The following is a 10,030-nucleotide window of genomic DNA, read 5'->3' as shown; positions in this document are numbered from 1 at the left end:
GTAAAATTCAAGAAAACTCAGAAAAAAAAAAACAGCGGGGCCAACTCGTGCCTCTTGTCAGCACATCGCCATAACCGGAAGTCTAAATATACACTTTGATGTGATGTATCATTCTGTGTTCAGATGTGTTCTGAGAGCAGAGAGAGGATTCAGAAAACAGCTGAGTGTGATTTGAGCTGAGTTTGACTGAAGCACATTTAAGAGCTGAAACAGATGAATGATGTTTGAGAATACAGACGAGACACAAGCTCTCTTAATCTTCATGTTTAAACTAATCTTTAACTCTATATGGTTCTTCGTGATTAAGTAAAAAAAAAAAAAACTGCCCTATTTTTTACTCATGGGGATTTCACAGCTGTTTTACTCTTAAAAACAACATTTCTAGCATAAGTTACATCTTACAGCACAGCTCTGCGTGACATAAAGGTCATTGTCATATTCACATTTTGAAGGAAACACTATCATTGTTACTTTATAGTTTGTTAACTACAGTGACTCTTCTCTGTAAAGTGCTATAGAAATAAAGCAGACTTGATTTACTCACACAGATAAAAGCAGTCTGTTTTGGGAAGTATTCAGTGAATGAAGGTTGTTTGTGTGACTGGATCACAGATGATGTTTCTCATATTAATAAACCAGTCAGATCTGAGCTGTATATGTAGGGGTGATGAAGCTCACTAGGCTTTGAGGCTGAACTAGTGACAGAGTATGTTATTGATACAGAGAGTTTTACTGATCGAAGTTTCTCAGTCTGTTGTTGGTGTTTGAAGTCCAGCAGACGGCGCCACATCTCGCTGTCAGAAGTACTATTCATAATTCAAGCACAGATTAAATATGGTTAATAGGCCTATAGTTAAACAATGATAACCACAAATTAGCCTGGTTTTGCTACACTAACCATTGTTTTACCATAGATTTGTATTAAATACGACAAAATAAATAACACTTTATACACTCTTACTACAATAAAACCATTGTAAATCTTATCATGTTATCTCCTGGAAGTAAAAGTAGAAGACATCTTCCCCAATCAGTATGTCACATAAATCGCTAGTTTCCTGGTTCACTGAGTGCATTATTGCAATATTCATATCAAAGAGCTTTATATTTTTATAGACAAAGTTTTTTTTTTTAAATTATAGATTAGTTTGATTTCTCTCAAACAAGTTTCATGAGATTTAAAAGACTATGAAGCATTGTTTTTAAAGTAAATATTCCTATGATAGTCCCTCGGCGAGTCCAGCATGCAGGGTTATTATTTACTGTTTCTTAAGTCCAGTAGAGTGAACTAACTACTATATTTCTCTTGTTTCATGCACTGACGGCCATAACAGATGCACACAGATGATGTTCTGTGCAGATTCAAATAAAGCCAAATTATGTTGGTCCAGTAGTATATAACAATTGCAATTTTTTTTTACATAAGTCCCTAAGCATATCTAAACATCTAATACTGTAAGCTCAAAACTCATAATTGTATTTTATTTTGTCTTCTAGTAAATTAATTCAAATGTATTTGTAATGTATTGTATTTGGGCTGAATGTTGGAGAAGCCTTTATTAAGAAAATGTGAACGCAGCTGATGTTCACACAATCAACAGACACACAACTGATCATGTGATGCAAACATTACTGTATAATATAATATAGAAACACTTCAGATCGGAAATTATTCCTGGAAAACACAATGTAATACCAGCCAAATAAGATTACATGATTTATTTGAAGATTATTAGATATGGTGCAGTTGTAATTTAAATAAGCTGTAATGTTAAAATGCTTTACATTTTAATAAATAAAATGTTATTTATAATTTGGTGAATAGTGTTTATTTGTTGTTAATATTTGTATGTGAAATCTATTACAGCGCAGACTCTCCATTACTTCACAAAATGATGTTGAGTGTTGAGGTTTGCCAGATGTAGTGAATAAAATCTGATTTATTATAAATACATTCCTAGCTATAATTTCTTACATAAAACAGATCGAAGGAACTACATCTTTTTTCCCTTGGAATAGCACATTTATATTGTACTGTAATTAAGTGTCTTAAATGGTGTTGTTTTGCGTTATAAGTTTATATATTTTAAAGATATTTCTTCAAACTCTTAAAAGCATCTGTTTTTCTGTATGTTATCCATTCCTCTGGTATCTCTCCATTCCACTCGAATGTTTTGTCATAGTGTTTCTCCAGATCTCTCTGGAATCTGCACACAAACCACTTCCAGTAGATCTGTTCAGAGAGATCAGGAGTGATGCTCACTCTGTGGAGAGGAGGACTGTGATCTCCAGGATGGTCTTCTATGATGTTTGTGCAGATGGTTTTACAGAACGGACACTGAACCCAACAGCACTGACAGAAGAGATCTATCAGAATCTCATCTGGTCTTAATTTATAGTCCAGCTTTTTATCAAATGACTCTGTGTTGAATCTGCTGCTGATCTTAGAAATTATAGCAGGAAGTTCTCTCTTTATCTTGATCTTCTGTCAGTGCTGTTGGGTTCAGTGTCCGTTCTGTAAAACCATCTGCACAAACATCATAGAAGACCATCCTGGAGATCACAGTCCTCCTCTCCACAGAGTGAGCATCACTCCTGATCTCTCTGAACAGATCTACTGGAAGTGGTTTGTGTGCAGATTCCAGAGAGATCTGGAGAAACACTATGACAAAACATTCGAGTGGAATGGAGAGATACCAGAGGAATGGATAACATACAGAAAAACAGATGCTTTTAAGAGTTTGAAGAAATATCTTTAAAATATATAAACTTATAACGCAAAACAACACCATTTAAGTCTTCTTCTAGGAAGCTGAAATCCTCAACATCATCATGTTTGACTCCATTGGTGTTTCTCAGAGAAGATCAGATCATCTGAGATCTGCTGAGTGAAACTCTTTCTTTTCTTCTCTCTTTCTTTTTTCTCTTGAACATGATCAGTAGATTCATCTCTGTTCTCTTGAACATCTTCAGTAGATTCATCTCTGTTCTCTTGAACATCTTCAGTAGATTCATCTCTGTTCTCTTGAACACGTTCAGTAGATTCATCTCTGTTCTCTTGAACACGTTCAGTAGATTCATCTCTGTTCTCTTGAACATCTTCAGTAGATTCATCTCTGTTCTCTTGAACACGTTCAGTAGATTCATCTCTGTTCTCTTGAACACGTTCAGTAGATTCATCTCTGTTCTCTTGAACACGTTCAGTAGATTCATCTCTGTTCTCTTGAACATCTTCAGTAGATTCATCTCTGTTCTCTTGAACATCTTCAGTAGATTCATCTCTGTTCTCTTGAACATCTTCAGTAGATTCATCTCTGTTCTCTTGAACACGTTCAGTAGATTCATCTCTGTTCTCTTGAACACGTTCAGTAGATTCATCTCTGTTCTCTTGAACACGTTCAGTAGATTCATCTCTGTTCTCTTGAACATCTTCAGTAGATTCATCTCTGTTCTCTTGAACATCTTCAGTAGATTCATCTCTGTTCTCTTGAACACGTTCAGTAGATTCATCTATGTTCTCTTGAACATCTTCAGTAGATTCATCTCTGTTCTCTTGAACATCTTCAGTAGATTTATCTCTGTTCTCTTGAACATCTTCAGTAGATTCATCTCTGTTCTCTTGAACATGTTCAGTAGATTCATCTCTGTTCTCTTGAACACGTTCAGTAGATTCATCTCTGTTCTCTTGAACATGTTCAGTAGATTCATCTCTGTTCTCTTGAACATCTTCAGTAGATTCATCTCTGTTCTCTTGAACACGTTCAGTAGATTCATCTCTGTTCTCTTGAACACGTTCAGTAGATTCATCTCTGTTCTCTTGAACACGTTCAGTAGATTCATCTCTGTTCTCTTGAACATCTTCAGTAGATTCATCTCTGTTCTCTTGAACATCTTCAGTAGATTCATCTCTGTTCTCTTGAACACGTTCAGTAGATTCATCTATGTTCTCTTGAACATCTTCAGTAGATTCATCTCTGTTCTCTTGAACATCTTCAGTAGATTTATCTCTGTTCTCTTGAACATCTTCAGTAGATTCATCTCTGTTCTCTTGAACATGTTCAGTAGATTCATCTCTGTTCTCTTGAACACGTTCAGTAGATTCATCTCTGTTCTCTTGAACATGTTCAGTAGATTCATCTCTGTTCTCTTGAACATCTTCAGTAGATTCATCTCTGTTCTCTTGAACACGTTCAGTAGATTCATCTCTGTTCTCTTGAACACGTTCAGTAGATTCATCTCTGTTCTCTTGAACACGTTCAGTAGATTCATCTCTGTTCTCTTGAACATCTTCAGTAGATTCATCTCTGTTCTCTTGAACACCTTCAGTAGATTAATCTCTGTTCTCTTGAACACGTTCAGTAGATTCATCTCTGTTCTCTTGAACATGTTCAGTAGATTCATCTCTGTTGTCTTGAACATCTTCAGTCGATTAATCTATGTTCTCTTGAACATGTTCAGTAGATTCATCTCTGTTCTCTTGAACATCTTCAGTAGATTTATCTCTGTTCTCTTGAACACGTTCAGTAGATTCATCTCTGTTCTCTTGAACATCTTCAGTCGATTAATCTCTGTTCTCTTGAACATGTTCAGTAGATTTATCTCTGTTCTCTTGAACACGTTCAGTAGATTCATCTCTGTTCTCTTGAACACGTTCAGTAGATTCATCTCTGTTCTCTTGAACACGTTCAGTAGATTCATCTCTGTTCTCTTGAACATCTTCAGTAGATTCATCTCTGTTCTCTTGAACATCTTCAGTAGATTCATCTCTGTTCTCTTGAACACCTTCAGTAGATTCATCTCTGTTCTCTTGAACATCTTCAGTAGATTTATCTCTGTTCTCTTGAACACGTTCAGTAGATTCATCTCTGTTCTCTTGAACACGTTCAGTAGATTCATCTCTGTTCTCTTGAACACGTTCAGTAGATTCATCTCTGTTCTCTTGAACATCTTCAGTAGATTCATCTCTGTTCTCTTGAACACGTTCAGTAGATTCATCTCTGTTCTCTTGAACATCTTCAGTAGATTCATCTCTGTTCTCTTGAACACGTTCAGTCTTGAACACGTTCAGTCGATTAATCTCTGTTCTCTTGAACATGTTCAGTAGATTCATCTCTGTTCTCTTGAACATCTTCAGTCGATTAATCTCTGTTCTCTTGAATATGTTCAGTAGATTCATCTCTGTTCTCTTGAACATCTTCAGTAGATTCATCTCTGTTCTCTTGAACACGTTCAGTAGATTCATCTCTGTTCTCTTGAACACGTTCAGTAGATTCATCTCTGTTCTCTTGAACATCTTCAGTAGATTCATCTCTGTTCTCTTGAACACGTTCAGTAGATTCATCTCTGTTCTCTTGGACACGTTCAGTAGATTCATCTCTGTTCTCTTGAACATCTTCAGTAGATTCATCTCTGTTCTCTTGAACATCTTCAGTAGATTTATCTCTGTTCTCTTGAACATCTTCAGTAGATTGATCTCTGTTCTCTTGAACATCTTCAGTAGATTCATCTCTGTTCTCTTGAACACGTTCAGTAGATTCATCTCTGTTCTCTTGAACATGTTCAGTAGATTCATCTCTGTTCTCTTGAACATGTTCAGTAGATTCATCTCTGTTCTCTTGAACATCTTCAGTAGATTTATCTCTGTTCTCTTGAACACGTTCATTAGATTCATCTCTGTTCTCTTGAACACGTTCAGTAGATTCATCTCTGTTCTCTTGAACACGTTCAGTAGATTCATCTCTGTTCTCTTGAAAACGTTCAGTAGATTCATCTCTGTTCTCTTGAACATCTTCAGTCGATTAATCTCTGTTCTCTTGAACATGTTCAGTAGATTCATCTCTGTTCTCTTGAACACGTTCAGTAGATTCATCTCTGTTCTCTTGAACATCTTCAGTCGATTAATCTCTGTTCTCTTGAACATGTTCAGTAGATTCATCTCTGTTCTCTTCACCATCTTCAGTAGATTCATCTCTGTTCTCTTGAACACGTTCAGTAGATTCATCTCTGTTCTCTTGAGCATCTTCAGTAGATTCATCTCTGTTCTCTTGAACACGTTCAGTAGATTCATCTCTGTTCTCTTGAACACGTTCAGTAGATTCATCTCTGTTCTCTTGAACATCTTCAGTAGATTCATCTCTGTTTTCTTTTGAACACGTTCAGTAGATTCATCTCTGTTCTCTTGAACATCTTCAGTAGATTCATCTCTGTTCTCTTGAACACGTTCAGTAGATTCATCTCTGTTCTCTTGAACATCTTCAGTAGATTCATCTCTGTTCTCTTGAACATCTTCAGTAGATTCATCTCTGTTCTCTTGGACACGTTCAGTAGATTCATCTCTGTTCTCTTGAACATGTTCAGTAGATTCATGTCTGTTCTCTTGAACACGTTCAGTAGATTCATCTCTGTTCTCTTGAACATGTTCAGTAGATTCATCTCTGTTCTCTTGAACATCTTCAGAAGATTCATCTCTGTTCTCTTGAACACGTTCAGTAGATTCATCTCTGTTCTCTTGAACACGTTCAGTAGATTCATCTCTGTTCTCTTGAACACGTTCAGTAGATTCATCTCTCTTCTCTTGAACATCTTCAGTAGATTCATCTCTGTTCTCTTGAACATCTTCAGTAGATTCATCTCTGTTCTCTTGAACACCTTCAGTAGATTCATCTCTGTTCTCTTGAACACGTTCAGTAGATTCATCTCTGTTCTCTTGAACACGTTCAGTCTTGAACACGTTCAGTAGATTCATCTCTGTTCTCTTGAACATCTTCAGTCGATTAATCTCTGTTCTCTTGAACATCTTCAGTCGATTAATCTCTGTTCTCTTGAACATCTTCAGTCGATTAATCTCTGTTCTCTTGAACATGTTCAGTAGATTCATCTCTGTTCTCTTGAACATCTTCAGTCGATTAATCTCTGTTCTCTTGAACATGTTCAGTAGATTCATCTTTGTTCTCTTGAACATCTTCAGTAGATTCATCTCTGTTCTCTTGAACACGTTCAGTAGATTCATCTCTGTTCTCTTGAACACGTTCAGTAGATTCATCTCCTCTGTTCTCTTGAACACGTTCAGTAGATTCATCTCTGTTCTCTTCAACACGTTCAGTAGATTCATCTCTGTTCTCTTGAACACGTTCAGTAGATTCATCTCTGTTCTCTTGAACACGTTCAGTAGATACATCTCCTCTGTTCTCTTGAACACGTTCAGTAGATTCATCTCCTCTGTTCTCTTGAACACGTTCAGTAGATTCATCTCTGTTCTCTTGAACATGTTCAGTAGATTCATGTCTGTTCTCTTGAACACGTTCAGTAGATTCATCTCTGTTCTCTTGAACATGTTCAGTAGATTCATCTCTGTTCTCTTGAACATCTTCAGAAGATTCATCTCTGTTCTCTTGAACACGTTCAGTAGATTCATCTCTGTTCTCTTGAACACGTTCAGTAGATTCATCTCTGTTCTCTTGAACACGTTCAGTAGATTCATCTCTCTTCTCTTGAACATCTTCAGTAGATTCATCTCTGTTCTCTTGAACATCTTCAGTAGATTCATCTCTGTTCTCTTGAACACCTTCAGTAGATTCATCTCTGTTCTCTTGAACACGTTCAGTAGATTCATCTCTGTTCTCTTGAACACCTTCAGTCTTGAACACGTTCAGTAGATTCATCTCTGTTCTCTTGAACATCTTCAGTCGATTAATCTCTGTTCTCTTGAACATCTTCAGTCGATTAATCTCTGTTCTCTTGAACATGTTCAGTAGATTCATCTCTGTTCTCTTGAACATCTTCAGTAGATTCATCTCTGTTCTCTTGAACATCTTCAGTAGATTCATCTCTGTTCTCTTGAACACGTTCAGTAGATTCATCTCTGTTCTCTTGAACACGTTCAGTAGATTCATCTCTGTTCTCTTGAACACGTTCAGTAGATTCATCTGTGTTCTCTTGAACATCTTCAGTAGATTCATCTCTGTTCTCTTGAACATCTTCAGTAGATTCATCTCTGTTCTCTTGAACACGTTCAGTAGATTCATCTATGTTCTCTTGAACATCTTCAGTAAATTCATCTCTGTTCTCTTGAACATCTTCAGCAGATTTATCTCTGTTCTCTTGAACATCTTCAGTAGATTCATCTCTGTTCTCTTGAACATGTTCAGTAGATTCATCTCTGTTCTCTTGAACACGTTCAGTAGATTCATCTCTGTTCTCTTGAACATGTTCAGTAGATTCATCTCTGTTCTCTTGAACATCTTCAGTAGATTCATCTCTGTTCTCTTGAACACGTTCAGTAGATTCATCTCTGTTCTCTTGAACACGTTCAGTAGATTCATCTCTGTTCTCTTGAACACGTTCAGTAGATTCATCTCTGTTCTCTTGAACATCTTCAGTAGATTCATCTCTGTTCTCTTGAACATCTTCAGTAGATTCATCTCTGTTCTCTTGAACACGTTCAGTAGATTCATCTATGTTCTCTTGAACATCTTCAGTAGATTCATCTCTGTTCTCTTGAACATCTTCAGTAGATTTATCTCTGTTCTCTTGAACATCTTCAGTAGATTCATCTCTGTTCTCTTGAACATGTTCAGTAGATTCATCTCTGTTCTCTTGAACACGTTCAGTAGATTCATCTCTGTTCTCTTGAACATGTTCAGTAGATTCATCTCTGTTCTCTTGAACATCTTCAGTAGATTCATCTCTGTTCTCTTGAACACGTTCAGTAGATTCATCTCTGTTCTCTTGAACACGTTCAGTAGATTCATCTCTGTTCTCTTGAACACGTTCAGTAGATTCATCTCTGTTCTCTTGAACATCTTCAGTAGATTCATCTCTGTTCTCTTGAACACCTTCAGTAGATTCATCTCTGTTCTCTTGAACACGTTCAGTAGATTCATCTCTGTTCTCTTGAACATGTCAGTCGATTAATCTCTGTTCTCTTGAACATGTTCAGTAGATTCATCTCTGTTGTCTTGAACATCTTCAGTCGATTAATCTATGTTCTCTTGAACATGTTCAGTAGATTCATCTCTGTTCTCTTGAACATCTTCAGTAGATTTATCTCTGTTCTCTTGAACACGTTCAGTAGATTCATCTCTGTTCTCTTGAACATCTTCAGTCGATTAATCTCTGTTCTCTTGAACATGTTCAGTAGATTTATCTCTGTTCTCTTGAACACGTTCAGTAGATTCATCTCTGTTCTCTTGAACACGTTCAGTAGATTCATCTCTGTTCTCTTGAACACGTTCAGTAGATTCATCTCTGTTCTCTTGAACATCTTCAGTAGATTCATCTCTGTTCTCTTGAACATCTTCAGTAGATTCATCTCTGTTCTCTTGAACACCTTCAGTAGATTCATCTCTGTTCTCTTGAACATCTTCAGTAGATTTATCTCTGTTCTCTTGAACACGTTCAGTAGATTCATCTCTGTTCTCTTGAACACGTTCAGTAGATTCATCTCTGTTCTCTTGAACACGTTCAGTAGATTCATCTCTGTTCTCTTGAACATCTTCAGTAGATTCATCTCTGTTCTCTTGAACACGTTCAGTAGATTCATCTCTGTTCTCTTGAACATCTTCAGTAGATTCATCTCTGTTCTCTTGAACACGTTCAGTCTTGAACACGTTCAGTCGATTAATCTCTGTTCTCTTGAACATGTTCAGTAGATTCATCTCTGTTCTCTTGAACATCTTCAGTCGATTAATCTCTGTTCTCTTGAATATGTTCAGTAGATTCATCTCTGTTCTCTTGAACACGTTCAGTAGATTCATCTCTGTTCTCTTGAACACGTTCAGTAGATTCATCTCTGTTCTCTTGAACATCTTCAGTAGATTCATCTCTGTTCTCTTGAACACGTTCAGTAGATTCATCTCTGTTCTCTTGGACACGTTCAGTAGATTCATCTCTGTTCTCTTGAACATCTTCAGTAGATTCATCTCTGTTCTCTTGAACATCTTCAGTAGATTTATCTCTGTTCTCTTGAACATCTTCAGTAGATTGATCTCTGTTCTCTTGAACATCTTCAGTAGATTCATCTCTGTTCTCT

General features: G+C 36.7%; 1 pseudogene; it reads right to left on the bottom strand.

The window, feature by feature from the left end:
• Positions 1–108: 108 nt before the first annotated feature.
• Positions 109–10,030, bottom strand: part of LOC132144962 (interferon-induced very large GTPase 1-like) — a 28,235-nt pseudogene continuing 18,313 nt past the window's right edge.

This window comes from Carassius carassius, chromosome 1, assembly GCF_963082965.1.
Source record: "Carassius carassius chromosome 1, fCarCar2.1, whole genome shotgun sequence".
Lineage (NCBI taxonomy): Eukaryota > Metazoa > Chordata > Actinopteri > Cypriniformes > Cyprinidae > Carassius > Carassius carassius.
Note: the sequence above shows the minus strand (reverse complement) of the source record. Positions and strands in the feature narration are given on the sequence as shown.